At 40.5% G+C, this 17,201-nt stretch overlaps 1 protein-coding gene across 1 annotated transcript in view; it reads left to right on the top strand.

The window, feature by feature from the left end:
• The window catches only part of LOC124554847 (serine/threonine-protein kinase stk11-like), a 108,328-nt gene extending 104,282 nt beyond the window's left edge, over positions 1 to 4,046 (top strand). Inside the window, exon 8 of the mRNA XM_047128509.1 lies at positions 1,152 to 4,046. The gene's annotated coding sequence lies outside the window, so the exon portion shown is untranslated. The remainder of the gene's footprint in view (positions 1 to 1,151) is intronic.
• Positions 4,047 to 17,201: the final 13,155 nt, after the last annotated feature.

Raw genomic sequence — 17,201 nt, forward strand, 5'->3', positions numbered from 1 at the left:
GATGCAGATAAGGGAGTGTGTATGAAGACATACGGTGCCAAAATCACATGAACATTAAGAACCACAAGTATGCCCTACACTGTCTATGCAGAAGAAGAACAACTATTTTGGTTACAATGTAAAAGTAAATGGGAAAACTCAAAAGGTATATAAAAATATCATTATAAACGAAACAAATGAAAATAGAGTACGCACGCTATGTAATCCTTTTGTCGTTGACAAAATTCCAGAAGGTCTAGGAGGAGAAAATAAGTGATAATGCTATTTCAGACACAATTTGTGCAAACATTCTTGGCCAAATAGCAAGATTTGATGTTAAAGAAACTCAGTATGGTGGCAAAGCTAAGCAATATTTAGGTGCATGGCTAAACATTAAGATTATGCACAAGATGTTCTTAAAAGATTTCCCAGAAAATATAAAAAAAGTTAAATACAGTTTTCATTGAAAATACTTCTTAGAAAACTTTGATTATAGCTTTGTCAGGCCACAAGTGGATGTGTGCAGCAAATGCAGAAGTTTTGAAGCAAAGTTATTAGATCCTACCCTGTGTGATAATGCCAAAAGAAATGTTCCTGCAGAAATGATCATACACTGGAGGCATGAAAAGTAGTTCTACATTATTGTGGCAGAAGCAGCTAAAAATGAAGAGGATGATAGCCAGTAGCCCTCTGCCTGTGTCCCAGTACAGGATGTGCTTTCTCTTAGGCAACTAAGGGTCAACACCTTCTGTATCCACTATTTTAAGACTAACACAGTTAAATTCTTTGTGTGTCATGAGAGTCAGGCTCATAAATCTAATGAGGTGTACACCTTTTTTTATCTGCTTTGAGAATGACATACCTTGTGCAGTAAAGAAAATTTGGCTTTTCTGTAACAGTGCCATAGGCCAAAACAGAAACAAAACTGTAGTAATGTTTTTGTTAAGTTTGTGTGACAGTGATAGATTTGAAGCGATCAAGCACTTTTCCCCCTCTTCTGGGACATTCTTTTCTACCCTGTGATGATGACTTTGGCAACATCAGGAGAGTCCTCCAAATGGTGGATAGGATGTACACTCCCAAACAGTACAGTGAACTCATTAAACTAGTAAATGTTCCATGTAGATTCAACATTCAGGAAATAGTGACTGATGATATTCTTTTATTCACAGACTGGTGGCTCCCTTTCTACAAGAAGACCACAACCTCTGATGAATCTTCTGGTCAAGAAATCCCAACGAAAGAAAGGAAAACTTTTGAGATATCCACGTACAACAAGTTTCGTCACAGCGATCAGATGAAGGGGGAAGTAGTTACCAGCTCATTCATCAGTGGATTAGTTGTGAATACATTCAGTTTTCCAAAAACAATCAAATTCCTTTCTCTTACTCACAAGAAAGCTTATTGACAAGGAAGATTCTCCATTAACAACAACAAGGTAGAGGATTTGAAGAAAGTGGAAGTTTGCATTCAGGGCTATGAATCTTTCAACAAATAAATATTCAGTTAGCCAACTATCACTGAAATGACTGATATTCTTCATTCAGATGTAGAAGATGCAGGACTAGAATAGTTAATTAACAACACTTGTGATTTTACAGAATGACTAGTAGCATGTAATGACATGCAATATCTAAGATTTGCCTTAAAAGAAGAAGGAGGAGGAGGAGGAGGAAAGCTCTGTTTAGGCTATCATACCAATATGAGTGAAATATTAGTTGCTTTTCTACAAGTGAAGTGCATTTTCTTATTGATTATTCCATGGAAATAAAGAAAAGTAGTAGAGTTCATAAAAGTGATTTATTACAGAAACAATACATGCAGAAGTTTTTAAACCTGTTATATAATCAAGAATGGACTAAGGGATAAAACAGTGTGTCAGTACATTGGGAAAATATGTCATTTACACATATAATATGTACAGATCTGTTAAAAACAATGTACTCTTGTGCAGTTACATTGATTGTTAAACTTGACTAGTGTTCAATAACTGTTATCCAAAAATTTGTTCCATATAAAGAGATATGGTTGTCAATGTATTTTTAATTTTTCACTTTTAGCATTTCACTTTTGTATGTGGATATACGTTTCCTGTGCTCTATTGAGAACTGTGGGGTCTAGAACTAGCATCACTATTTAGGCTAGTATTCATCTGCAACTTTTCACCTATATATCTTTGCTTTTTGATAATGCTTTTAATATTAGGTACTGTTCACTATGCCCACATATTGGAGAGGTAGGCTTTTGATCAGTTGAAACTTTCAGATATGTTAAAGCAATGAGGAGCTGTGATATGTCAGGCTTTCTCTAAAGATCTGTTGCATATACACTTCTCGGGTTTGCTGCTGTGTCATATTGTGCAAATCCTACAATATTTCATTGATACATCTGTTCAGTGGTAGATGCTGTTGTCACTGGTACAAGATGCGACTGCTGATAATCGTGCAGATGTGTTGAAATTTAATAGGCCAGAAGCAGGTAATTGAAAACCTGCATCCCTGTTGAAAAGATTGTCCGCTGTGCAGGTATTTACAGCCTCCTTAAGAACACAGTCCTAGAAAGATAACACTGAGGATAGAATTTCAGTCTTCTTGTAAAATGTGCAATGCCGTGTGCCCAGGCAATGCTCCACTACTGCTGATTTATCAGGTTGCCCCAGGCATGTACAAAGATGGTGTTCAACACAACACCCTTGCACGGTTTGGCATGTCTGCTCAATATAAGATTTCCCACATTGGCCTGTGATCTTATATACACTACATTTCCTAAGGCCAAGATCATCTTTGACCAAACACAACATATTTCTCAATTTTGCTGGTGGCCGGAAAACACACTTAATATAGTGTCTCTTGAGGATTTTTTCTATTCTTGAAGAGCATGGGGTAGCACAGTCTTTGCCCACAGTGCATGCACAAAAGGCCTTGCTGCGACTTCTTGCAGGGGACACTTGGTGCACCGCTTTCCTCCAACTACGAAAGTGTTCCTGCGTACATGTATTGCCTGCTCCTGGCCTTATAAATTTCAATTCCAATGCACAATTATCATTGGTCACATCTTGTAGCAGTGAAAACAGAATCTATCACCACCTGAAGATGTCAGACTCTCATATCAACAAAATATTGCGGGATTTGCACAGTATGATCTGGCAGCAAACCTGAGAAGTCTATTTGCAATGAGAAGTTATTTGTCACTATATTTAGGAGTACGCATGGGTTTTGTACTGATAATACCTTTGTTAATGCATTATTCATTTAGACTCTTTAATAATTACTGGTATTCTTGCATTGACTATAACTTATTTGGTTCTTGCCCCGTTCTTACAAATTTGTCAAGTGATGTGTATTTATTTGTTTAATAGCTTTTCAGATTTTTTCAGTTATTCACTTTGTACCTCCCACTTTTTCCCCCAATTTAAACTTCCAGACATGAGTAGACAAGGGACATGTGTACTAGATTTTCTTCTTTAAATCGGATTGTAATAAATTTTTATTGCTTTGTGTTGTGTCAATTATGTTATATATACCTCATAATGTTTTTGTATCCTGGTTATTGTATCAGTTCATGTAACAGATTTGGTACACTATTATTGTGTGTAATGACACTATGTTAAGTATCAAGTAGTATATTGCACTTCACGTGTTTTTAAAATGTTGTCATGTATTGACAGTGTTTCTGACAACAGTCGGTGCCATGTGACATTAATATTACTTTACTGTTTGGGTTGTTATCATCATATTTTGTTCATGCATATTGTATTAAGGTTATAATTGTTTTATTATATGACACTACTTATTTTGATGTGTTAGCTATCATGTTTGTATCTTTGGTGTGTAATTTCTTTGGTCATGTATATCTCACACCTATTTGGTCCCATCTGTAATAGTAGCATTGAGATTTTTTTCTCTGCCATTTAATGGGACATAATGTTTCACTTTTGAAAATTTCATTCTTCTGGATGTACACTGAAAGTTTGACTCTACTGGAGAAGTTCCTCACATATAGAATTACGTATGACATATGAAGTCTTTATTGTTTTCTTTTGTAAATAACACAAAGAACTATTTTTATATGTTGTCTTGCTTTTCTTTGATTCTACATTCTGTTTTCTTTGCTTTATGTTGATACAGTTACATGGACAATGTTTGAGGATCAATGCATGTTGTAATAAATAAGAAATACAACACAGCATTGTGTTATGCATTTCCTGAAATATATTTCTGCTGCTGATTGCCACCTGAAAAGAAAAACATTTCACTTGTATTTCTTCATTTTATTTGATGATTTCTTTGGAACAGTGAAGACGGCTGCCCTCCCCATGGACTGTCACTTTACTCAATATTTCCATCAGCCAACTGCTGATTGATGAATTCTTCTTTAGGTTGCAGATGCCTGGGAATTCTGTATGGTTTCTTATAGACCACAGGGTAACTCCCCTTCAGGATCATAGGCTATGTGATGGTTGTTAACAAATCCCCAAAACATGATAACAAAGCCTCCACAGTGACCTATCCTTTCCATCTAAGTGCTTTACTTTCTCGCATGATGTAGATACAGTGACAGTTTGCTTATGGCTAAGGTCTCCACTGGACCTATCCAAATAGTCCTCATCTAGGACATCCAAACTGGCAACCACTAAGGCTTTTGGTAGATCGACTTCATCAGAGACATAATTATCTACACAAACAGTGACCATGTAATCTCAATCTATTTCCTGCACACATGCCACATGTCTAAGCACAACACAGTGCAAAAAATCAAATTGTCATTGTGTTCCAATGGCTCTATAATACACAACACATCTTTCAGTAGGCCAGTACTCAGACTCACCCAGAGCAATTTTCCTGTACCTCTTGTTACTTTATCATGCAAACTGAGCTTTAATAAATGTGTATGCAGTTTATTTGGGTCCACCTTCATGATTGTGAACCTGGCAACAGTGTATTGTTTGCGGATTGTGCATTACCTCTCACCATCACAGTGAAATACCTCTGTATATTTGTGAAAATTACATGTTCCAGTACAGAAACTGAGAAGTGCTGACCCCAATTATACCACATCATTGTCCTCTACTCCACATAACCTACATCATGAAGACGTGAGTGTCTTCCCATCCAGGAGGTTCAAACTGGTTACTGAAACATGAGTCCTTGTGTCCACTAACAGTTCCATTCCCTATGTCCACCAAATAGCCACTCCACCTCTGCATATGCTTTTGCAGCTTTCTGTTTTACTGAGAATGTTGTCCGGTGGTTGAGAAATTGCCATTGACGTTTATTGAAGTTTATTATTACACTGTTCTCTTTGCTGTGTATTTTGAAAACTTCACACCTGATGCCTCACCACCTCACATTCTTAACATTGCAGTTGATGGCATCGTTTTCGAATGTGCCCTGTATTTCCATAGTTCCACACCTATATCAGTTTACTTCTGATGGAAATACATTCCGCCTATCCTGCACTTGCATTGCTATATCCACCTCCTCCAGCTGCATAGCAACCTCAAATGCAGCCCCTCAAATGCTCTTTGCTCTACCTTGCACAGAATAATTTTCTCTGCTTCTTCATTCTGTGTCAACTTACAAGACTGCACACAGATTTTCCTGATCATATCTAAGAATGCTTCCACTTGATCATTTCATTTCTAGGACACATCATTACGTTGTTCCCTGAAGAGTCTAGCAGTGTTCTACTTGCAGTAGTGCTGATAGTCCCTTCTAAAGTTGTTCAAATGTATGCACCTTATCCAACCCCTCATGATACATATGTCTTTGCATCACCCATGAATCATAACTTAGCCAAATGCAAACTTATGTCATCAGGCCACTTGCCCAGACTAATAGCAGCTTCCAGATTGTCAAAAAAAACACTGAGACATTCTTAGTTGTTCTACCCAAAAAGGAGCCACTAGTCTAGCTGCAATTGTATTTCTGGCATTTGTGCAACTTCTATCTTACAATACAATACAGTGCACTTAAAGTACACTACAAAGCAAAGACATCTATCACAAACCACTCAGACAGAGGAACAAGGAAAATTACAGTAACTCCTACAATGGATCATAGCCTGTAAAAGCTCTGAACACTGATGTGCTCGATGGCCATAAAGTTGGTATGTGTCACACCTAGCTGGCAGTGCCTATGTACACAGTAATTCATGACCCATGAAATTACAATATTAGTACCTCACTGTCTGCAAATAATACTCTCTTCAATTTCCCCTAAACCGTGACAGGTCCACAGGTTTCTTAAACCATATCCACAAAATTGCTCTGCACATTAGTCCTGTCCATCATGGCCACGCACAAGAACAACACAATAAAAGCCTCAAAAATATAAAGCCCACTCACCAAACTTGTGTCATTGAAACCACAGGCTAGAGTTGACAATGACATCTCAGCCAGAGCATCTTCTCGAGGAATGACAGCATACTTCTGACACTAGATGTAGAGGCTGGGAGTGTGACGTCTGCTGTAGCGCAGGACACGGCTGTATAATGGTCAAGAAATAATGCCATCTCCTGGGAAGGGGGGGTTGAGAGTAGTTGTGGGGCTGGGAAGCTAGTGGTGGAATGCTAGTAAGAAGACATCCATGGTTGAATTAAACTTTTATTCATGTTAGGTACAGAAATATAGTCACTGCTGGAGGAGAGGCCGTTGCCCCTGTAATGACATAAAGGGCCCCATAGCTCAGCAAGCCATCATCAGCAGGTATGCCTGGGCAGTGGCATGCATAAGCAGCATCAGCTGCTGGAGTCATCAGGATAGCAGTATCTGGCAGAGACCGCGGGACATTGCCATGGGATGATAGCCCCGTCTAGGCTGCTGGCCCGCCTCAGGCTGCAAAACAGCACAGGATAGGATGGTATGCAAACCATAATCCCCAATATGTCAATGTTGAAGGTGTGTGCTCACTCTGGGCAATGATCAGCATTTATAGAAATCTCCAGGAACAAGTGCACAGTGACAGAGAGACTTGGCTGCCCCCAGGTTAGTGTAGTGGTGCTATTTCTGACAATTCCTTGCTGATATGTTCCATGTACGGACAATAGAAATTGCTTACAGTGTAATAGTTTGGAATCCACAATGGTATATATTTGTTATTAATATGTTGCAAGAAGTGTGCAGCTGCCCAAAAACACAAGTTGCAAGACCTGTGACAAAAACAAAGGGATTGAGAAATCTCAACTATTGGTACTAATCACAATTGCCATAAAAATTATATAAATAAAACATTTGTGAAGTTTGTAATTCAGTAAAATCACAGTTTACTCTTGGTTTAATTAAACAACAATGAAAATAACTTACATTGTATTAGCTAAATCACCATTTAATTAAACAATAATAAAATAAACTTTCATGGTATCACAGTGTTGTTGCATAAGATATTACCTTACAGTAATGACCCCTCAGAGCACCAAACAACATATTTGCACCAGATCCCATCCAAACACTTACTTGACTACCAGTTACCTCTTAGACAACTACCTCATTGTGGGATTGTGCTGCCAGCTTGAAATCTGGGTCATTTTCTTGCACTGATTGTATGTTCTCAAGTAGATCACTGTTTATTTTAAGTTACTGCTGCTCACTTGGATGTATGACAGCACAGCTTATCACTGTGTTAACTGAAACAGTGACAAAGGGATAGGTACAGGCTCCCAATTGTAAAACATCAACGGAACAGTACAAGACAATTTTATTTGTGGTTGGCACATTTTATACATAGGTGCACCAGCTTGAGTGTTAATGTTATTTGTAATATTAAAAGTGTTATTTGTTTGGTAAATATGAAGTAAAAAAGAAACTGTATGTAAGAAGCCCTGGTCCAGTGTAAGAAAGGGCATTATGGCCCTAGTCAAATGAAGGTAAATAAAGAAATAAATGTAACATTTGCCCAGCTATTCCCTTAATATATATGTGACAATCAATGCTGAGTAACACCTACGTCTTTGCCCCACATTACATTGAACAAACTATGAATTCTTAGACAGACTGTTTTATTGTTGGCTGTGACCCTACAATCGAGGCGTTTTATTGCTACATGTTGTGATGTTCAAATTTCTACATGACTACATATGTTGCTTCATTAATTGGAACTACAGAGGTAATTGATGTATGGTCTGTGGTCCATTCGAATATGAATGATCACCTGTGATTCACTATTTGTCCAATTTTCTAACCCTAGCTGTTAACCCAAGTTTCATATACAGACATTGCACTGCATTCTTTGTAGAATTTGAATGGGTTTCACCAGCTTAGTTTTGAACACCTACACACATTTATTACAACTGACATCTAAGGCAAGGATAGCATCACAATTAAGTTTTTACAAAATTTACTGGTAGCAAGAATTTTTTGTTGCAATTATGTCTGTTCTGTGCACCCACTTATATGCTTTCCCTTACGTTTCAAAAATATGAGTCGTGTACGAGGTGCATTCAAGTTCTAAGGCCTCCAATTTTTTTTTTTTCTAATTAACTACTCACCCGAAATCTATGAAACTGGCGTTACTTTTCGACGTAATCGCCCTGCAGACATACACGTTTTTCACAACGCTGACGCCATGATTCCGTGGCAGCGGCTCAGGCTTCTTTAGTAGTCTGTTTTGACCACTGGAAAATCGCTGAGGCAACAGCAGCACGGCTGGTGAATGTGCGGCCACGGAGAGTGTCTTTCATTGTTGGAAAAAGCCAAAAGTCACTAGGAGCCAGGTCAGGTGAGTAGGGAGCATGAGGAATCACTTCAAAGATGTTATCACGAAGAAATTGTTGCGTAATGTTAGCTCGATGTGCAGGTGCGTTGTCTTGGTGAAACAGCACACGCGTAGCCCTTCCCGGACGTTTTTGTTGCAGTGCAGGAAGGAATTTGTTCTTCAACACATTTTCGTAGGATGCACCTGTTACCGTAGTGCCCTTTGGAACACAATGGGTAAGGATTACGCCCTCGCTGTCCCAGAACATGGACACCATCATTTTTTCAGCACTGGCGGTTACCCGAAATTTTTTTGGTGGCGGTGAATCTGTGTGCTTCCATTGAGCTGACTGGCGCTGTGTTTCTGGATTGAAAAAGGCATCCACTTCTCATCCATTGTCACAACCGACGAAAAGAAAGTCCCATTCATGCTGTCGTTGCGCGTCAACATTGCTTGGCAACATGCCACACGGGCAGCCATGTGGTCGTCCGTCAGCATTCGTGGCACCCACTTGGATGACACTTTTCGCATTTTCAGGTCGTCATGCAGGATTGTGTGCACAGAACCCACAGAAATGCCAACTCTGGAGGCGATCTGTTCAACAGTCATTCGGCGATCCCCCAAAACAATTCTCTCCACTTTCTCGATCATGTCGTCAGACCGGCTTGTGCGAGCGCGAGGTTGTTTCGGTTTGTTGTCACACGATGTTCTGCCTTCATTAAACTGTCGCACCAACGAACGCAATTTCGACACATCCGTAACTCCATCACCACATGTCTCCTTCAACTGTCTATGAATTTCAGTTGGTTTCACACCACGCAAATTCAGAAAACGAATGATTGCACGCTGTTCAAGTAAGGAAAACGTCGCCATTTTAAGTATTTAAAACAGTTCTCATTCTCGCTGCTGGCGGTAAAATTCCATCTGCCATACGGTGCTGCCATCTCTGGGACGTATTGACAATGAACGCGGCCTCATTTTAAAACAATGCGCATGTTTCTATCTCTTTCCAGTCCGGAGAAAAAAAATCGGAGGCCTTAGAACTTGAATGCACCTCGTATGTATTTTCCTCATCCAGATATATCCCAAAAATCAGTTTCTCTATTGCAGATTAACCAGGTTCCCACCTTTTAATAAAATATAAACAGTTTTATTTGCAGAATGAATTTTCACCTTGCAGCAGAAATATGGAAGATAGGAGAAAGGTAATGACAGAGTTGTGAAGGTATGTCATGAGCTGTGCTTGGATAACTCAGTCAGTAGAGCACTTGCCCACAACATGCAAATGTCCTGGGTTCCAGTTCCAGTTTGAGACACTGTTTTCATCTGATAGAAATATTCAATTTCGTTTATGTAAGTCCTCAGTAATGTTTACACTCTCAGGAGTACACATCACTGCCCTACAATGACAGGAGTCGCTGACTGCGTCTTGAAAATTTTTAGGTAATTTAAGCTTCCATGACCTTACGAACAGTAAGGGCCACTTACTATTATGAAATTCTTTGGCGATGTCTACCCTGGTAACTACAGTGTACTTGGTATAAGTATTACCTGTGACTCACGATTACATGTTTTAGAGCATTGTTGAGTGTAGCAGATGGTATCGCTCCTAATGCTTGGAGCACAGTGAAGGCTGTTTTCCATCCAAGGCCAGGGAAGATTGATCATACCAAGGATAAGGATATAAGTCATCTTTTCATTTACAGACATTTGAAAAACTGGTTAATGTGCATGTTAGGGAAAGGAGGTTAACTGAGGTTCCTCCACATGAAAACCAAAATGCTTATTGACCACACAACTCATGTGAAACAGTACTTCAGCAACTTGTTGGGAAGGTGGAAAAAGCCTGATACTTCAAGGAAATTGCTCTCTGCGTCTTCCCGGACATTGAGAGGGCTTTTAACAATATGTCATTCAAATACATGGTTAGAGCGGAAGGGCAGGACATTAAGAGCATTGTGCAATGATGGATTAAGGTAGATGAAAAGTGGAAGCCGCCTTGACGGATGTGAAAATAGATCACTATCAGAGGGTACTCGCAAAGTGGGGTTTTGTCCCGACTACTATGGAACTTCATGTAGATGAACTTATTAAGGCCTTAGGTGACAGAGGTTACTTTTTCCTGCGTTAGTTTTGTCTTAATCATACTAATACTTGATGAATTGGAAAGTACTGCTAGAACTGTGGAACAATATGCTCTGAACATGTGCAAAACCTTGTGCAGGAAACAGGATACATGGGTCAGTTCCAGGAAAACCATTGTGCTGTTCATGAGAGGTTGTAACAATGGAAAATTGTCCTGAAATGCAGGAGGATCTGCAACGAATTGACGCATGGTGCAACGAATGGCAATTGAATCTCAATGTAGACAAGTGTAATGTGCTGCAAATACACAGAAAGACAGATCCCTTATCATTTAGCTACAATATAGCAGGTCAGCAACTGGTGGCAGTTAATTCCATAAATTATCTGGGAGTAGGCATTAGGAGTGAATTAAAATGGAATGATCATATAAAGTTTATTGTTGGTAAAGCAGATGCCAGACAGATTCATTGGAAGAATCATAAGGAAATGCAATCCGAAAACAAAGGAAGTAGGTTACAGTACCCTTGTTCGGCCACTGCTTGAATACTGCTCAGCAGTGTGGGATCCGTACCAGATAGGGTTGATAGGAGAGAGAGAGAAGATCCAACTGAGAGTAGCGCGCTTCGTTACAGGATCATTTAGTAATCGCGAAAGCGTTACGAAGATGATAGATAAACTCCATTGGAAGACTCTGCAAGAGAGACACTCAGTAGCTCGGTACGGGCTTTTGTTGAAGTTTTGAGAACATACCTTCACCGAGGAGTCGAGCAGTATATTGCTCCCTCCTATGTATATCTTGCAAAGAGACCATGAGGATAAAATCAGATTAAAGCCCACACAGAGGCATACTGACGATCTTTCTTTCCACGAACAATACGAGGCTGGAATAGAAGGGAGAACCGATAGAGGTACTCAAAGTACCCTCCGCCACACACCGCCAGGTGGCTTGCGGAGTATGGATGTAGATGTAGATGAGGAAGATATCCAGACACATACGAGAATCTTAAGCTTTTCGATAAAATTCTACCACCTAAGGGGCTAATGAAATACCTAGGGCTAAACCTGGATGCAAAACTTAACATGAACCCCTTACAAAGAATGTAAGTTCCAAAGCAAAAGATGCTCTTATGTGCACTAAAAGTGAGTATGGTAAAAACTGGGGCCTTAGCCCTGAGAGTACGTATTGAATATACACACCTCTGTCACAAGACCTATGACAATTTATGGGGCTGTGTTATGATGGCTGCTGAATAACTGTACCATTCAGGAGACAGTCAAGTTTACTGAGGGGTCAAAAACAAAGAAAGATGCTGGGGGCAGAGTATACAATTAGAGCTGCGTAGATGTCACAAGAATCATAGCATCTCCATTCATACAGATAACCAAGCAATTCAGAAATCTCTTTGAGCCCCTGCAATGAGATCAAAGATCAACAAAACACCGTGAATCCGTGGTGAAGCTAGGGGAAAGCAACAGGGTAAAACTTCTGTGGGTTCCTGCTATTCAGGAATTAGTCGCAATGAACAAGCTGACAGTGTGGCCAGGACAGGAGCATTGACTCCATTTCTTGGAGTGCAACCTGTTTTAACCATCACTAAGGCAATGGTAAATTCTGAACTGTACAACTGATCAGAAGATGGCGTGTATAACAATGGGCCAAAATCCAAAAGCAGAAACATGGCAAGCTAATGATGCCAAAACCATGTTTTAAGAGAAGTTCTACAATCTTGGTCTTGAACAGGAGGTGAATTAAACTCATGGTAGGTCTAATGACTGATAATGGGAGCTCCAGGAAACACTACTCACTGGGTATAGAGAAAGAAGCTCATAAGTGCAGACTGTGTGGCATGGGAGATGAAACTATACCACATTTGTTCTTCCCATATGAAGCACTGGAAGCCAAAAGACATAACTATTTGGGTCACTAATTACTGAAGAGGTTGTGTCTAACAAATGCCTACTAAAGGGTCTCCTATACTCTTAAAGGATAGTCGCTGACTTTAATAGAATGACAAGTAGAGATATAGCACAATAAACACAATTTTGATGCAGGCAATGAGCGCTTAGAACCACTGTTGTTGAGTCTCCCTGATGAAATCAAATCAATCAACTAGATAGTCTGATTCACGAGGAAGTTTTGTGTATGTAATTTATTACCACTATGCCAAACAAGTTGTCTGGTCGTAGACACAATATTTTAGTGCTACCCATGTGAATCCAGATTGGATCATAGGTCAGATTACATAAATGAAGTGTAACACTACTCGCAAGTCAATTAATTTCTTGCATATTTATGGAAAAAAGTGTCAGTAAGGAAACTGAGCAACAATTATTCCGATGTTTACTTTCACCTTTCTTACAAAGAGGTTTCAAATGGTACGGTGTAATGTATCTGGCAAAACTGGAACTTGTTAATGGTGCACAGAAAGCTAATACAATTGAAACACAGCAATGGTTTGAAGAAGGCTTCCCTGTCAGAGATAAGTGATTCATGAGGAACACATCCTGCATCTCATGTGCTGTCTTTGTGTACCCACCATCCTCCTCCTGTAGCATGCCTGCTGACTTTGGTGGTATTCTTGTGAGGATTTTGTGAAATCTTACCCTGACAGCCCTACCTTCTATCTTCTCACAGAATACCTTCCAGGATGATTGTTTCACTTACTTAAGAGCAATACTGTATCTGGCAAGGCCTGAAATTTTTCCCATTGTCCTTCCCTTCTTCCAAAGTTGAACAGTCTTCTTACCTGCTCCCCCTGCAATTCATGATTATTATTCCACCATGGTACATTCCTGTTTGTGCTCTACTGGGTGACTGAACAGTTTCCTAAGTACGAGGTCATCTGTCATTTTCTCTAAATCTAGTGGATTTCTTGTCAGAGTTTTAATTTCACATAAATCCAAGTTTAGCTCTTTCCCAGTCTGTTATGTAAGGATTCCTATATGCTATAGTCTGTTGAACACCTATTTTAAGCTCAAACTTAGCATACAAGCATGATGGCTGCATCATCATATGCACTTGTTTGCTGTAACTACCCATTAACATGGAACCAAAAGGTTAAGTTAATTGCTTTTTCCCGCCCTCTATTCCTTGCATATATTCAAGACATCCAGCTTGCTATCCAGTAAGTACTCAAGTAGGTATTCTCCCCTGCTGCTGGTGTCGCTGCTTCCACACAACAGGTTGTGGATATTGGCATCACAGCCAGTCAGCAGTTTATTCTCCTGCAAACAGCTGTATACTAGCCTCCTCACTTCCGGGCAAGGAGGATCACTGTCCTCATAAGGAAGGTAAGCTAAGGCCAGTACAAATTCCTTTATGCTACCTTCTTGACACTGTTTGATCTTGATGGCTACTGCTCTCTAAACCAGAAGTTCTTTGGCATGTATGTAATCCTGTCCTCAACATGAATGCTTGTTGTGGGTTTTTTAGGTCTGTAGCATACATCGGCTTACCTCAAGTACCTCCAAGGCCTGATATGCTCCCTTTAAATAAATAGGATTTGTGGATCAGGGCCACATCCAGCTCCTCTCTTTCCAGAAGGTGACTTAAGTCAGCAGTTGCCTGCTTACTGTGTTGCAGGTTTGCATGGACCACTTCCAGCCACCAGCTTGCTGCCATTGTCACATCTGATGTTGTTGATCACTGTGACAGTAACTGGCAAGAACCTCAAATACAGTTTTAAGTCTGCTCTCACATTGTCTTCAGGGATTTCTCACTGACTTCCACCACAATGGTTCTGCCATGAGATGCAATCTTCCTGTTAATTATCCTCCAGTTCACTGTCTAGACTTTCAAGTTCTGCACGCATTCTTTCTTGAAAAGGGTCTTCAGAGGAATACCTTACGTAGCTTAGGTAACCTGATTGATATCTCCATGATTCTGAAAAGTTCCTCTCCTGTCTTGACCAACTGTATCACCTCCTTCCATGGAATTATCTTGGGCACCATCTCCTAAAGCCAACCTACTTTTCCATTTCATCACAGACAAACATTAGAGTGTCTTTGTCCAGATAGGCCCTCCTGAATTTTGGCCTTGACTTGCATCTTCCCATATCTTTTCAAAGAAGGCCATATGAACTAGGTCCTCCTGCTGTGAGTTGATATTAAAAAAAAAAAAAAAAAAAAAAGAGAGAGAGAGAGAAAACCACTCCATCTTCAGGCCATGAGTGGCCTACTGGAATCATCCGACCGCCATGTCATCCTCAGCGGAGGATGCACATAGGAGGGGCGTGGGGTCAGCACACCGCTCTCCCAGTCATTATGATGGTATTCTTGACCGAAGCCACTACTGTTCAGTCGAGTAGCTGCTCAATTGGCATCACGAGGCTGAGTGCACCCCGAAAAATGGCAACAGTGCATGGCAGCTGGATGGTCACCCATCCAAGTGCCAGCCACACCCAACAGCGCTTAACTTTGGTGATCTCACGGAAACCGGTGTATCCACCATGGCAAGGCTGTTGCCTGTGAGTTGATATTAACAAGTGGATATCCCTGTTGGATTACCACCATCCTAAAATCAGACTGCAGTACTGTAGGTCTGTTTCCTTGTTTCCTGCTGTTGCTTTTTCTGGTTCCAGTTATCCTGGGAAATGAGAAAACATGCTATTTCCTTGTCTTATTTCCTGTGTAGAAGGGGTCTATTTACCCCCTACACTCTGAGACAGTCTTTTCGTGGAAGTCTTAGATTCACGACCTTTTAATTTCCAGAAGTTGCTTCCTCTGAGCCTCACACAAGGCTTTGATCTCAATCAGGACCAACTTCCCAGTGATTTTCTCCATTTCTTGGCCTAGTCTGTCCGTCAATCTAGTTGTGCAAACGCCTTTCATCCATTCAGCAATTGATGTTTGGACTTTTCATGTATCATAAAGTCCCTCAGTTTCTAAATTAATTTCTGTGGTCTCCATTTTCGTCTCATGAGAATTGGGGATATTTGAGGTCAACACCAGTGGAGCCCCACGCTGATGTAGGGCTAATTACTCATGTAGGTTGCTTGTCATCCCTGAGGCTCTATTCACAACACATTTTCCCATGTGCCACCCACCCCTCGGTACTGATCACGTCACATCTTGGGTTGGGGAAAAGGGCTATGGGAAGGATGTGGGAAGAGATGGGGTGTTGTGGAACACATTTTCTCACTACCATCCACTGAGACCTGTCTAGCTTGAGAGACCCTGCCAGCAGCTATGCTACTGCTGGCATAGCACTCAGCTTCAGACAAATTACTCCACCAGCATGGTCAGCACTACAAAAAGGCAATGTCTCCTGGAGAATATTCCATCTGTTAGTGAAAAACCTATCAAAATCCCTACAGTAGTTCCTGAGATTAGACTTCACAAACAGACTGAAAAATGTGGTGAGGGAGTATAATTTCTAATACATATACAGGGTGAGGCAGCTACGATGGGCCACCCAAATATATCCAGAATGAATAAATATATCGTGAGTACACATGCTGTGCTGTCAGTGCTCACAGCATGGCATGCATTGCCACTAAATTTAAAAGGGAAAGTAGGTGGGAGTGCAGTGGAATGGAACATGTATTTTAGAAAAGTACACAAAGTTAGAATTTCAGGCACATGATTATTTACTTATGCACAAACTACATGTTATTGAAAACTACTTACAAAATTGTTTAGCAGACTGTTTATTACAGTTCAGATCCATGTTCATAGAGTTCTTAGTTCCTCCAGTCACAGTTTAAGTTGCCGACAGAAACTCAAACCATTGGCACAAGTTTTAACTTCTAATTCACATCGGACGTGAGAAACACAGTTTTGATCTAAATGATTAGTATGACCAGGCACCAGAATATGTGGAGGGCGAAATCAAAACCCTGTGAACCCAGAAACTGAGGAAGTAGGGCACATGTGGGTGCTAGGCATAAGTAAGAATCAGTTAATAATTTGCAGAATGAAATTATATTGTCACAAGCAGAGTTTACTGTCCCCAGTGCATGAGGGAGGGGCCTACATTGACAATCTGTGTGAGTTAAAATAGGCAGATGTACATTCGAGCCATGCCGGCAGGTACACCACTGGTCTTGTTGGTAAATGAGAAGCCTGCAAGTTATTTGCAAAACATAATGTAAATATGTCCATGTACTGTCATGGGGAAGTCATTGAAAAATGTTGCACATTCACAAATAGTACGTGACACACTCGCATAGCCACTATTACCACCCTCAGCTCATGCACGCACACACATCTATGGAAAATCCGGCTGAAGCAGCCATTTTTGCATGTGGTGGTGGGGGAAAAAGACACTGCTGTCAGTAGTTGCCAGTTGTCCATGGGCTCTTTGGGGAAAGTCCAGATGTGACTGTATGGATAGTCATCTGCAAGGAATTTAGAGGTGCCACACAATTCCCCCTTGCAAGAGGCAAGTGCTAGGGTGGTAATGTATGAGTGCGGCTCTGAGGCATTGGTCACTGACGTGAGTTTCAG

The sequence above is a fragment of the Schistocerca americana genome, chromosome X (assembly GCF_021461395.2).
Source record: "Schistocerca americana isolate TAMUIC-IGC-003095 chromosome X, iqSchAmer2.1, whole genome shotgun sequence".
NCBI classification, from domain to species: domain Eukaryota; kingdom Metazoa; phylum Arthropoda; class Insecta; order Orthoptera; family Acrididae; genus Schistocerca; species Schistocerca americana.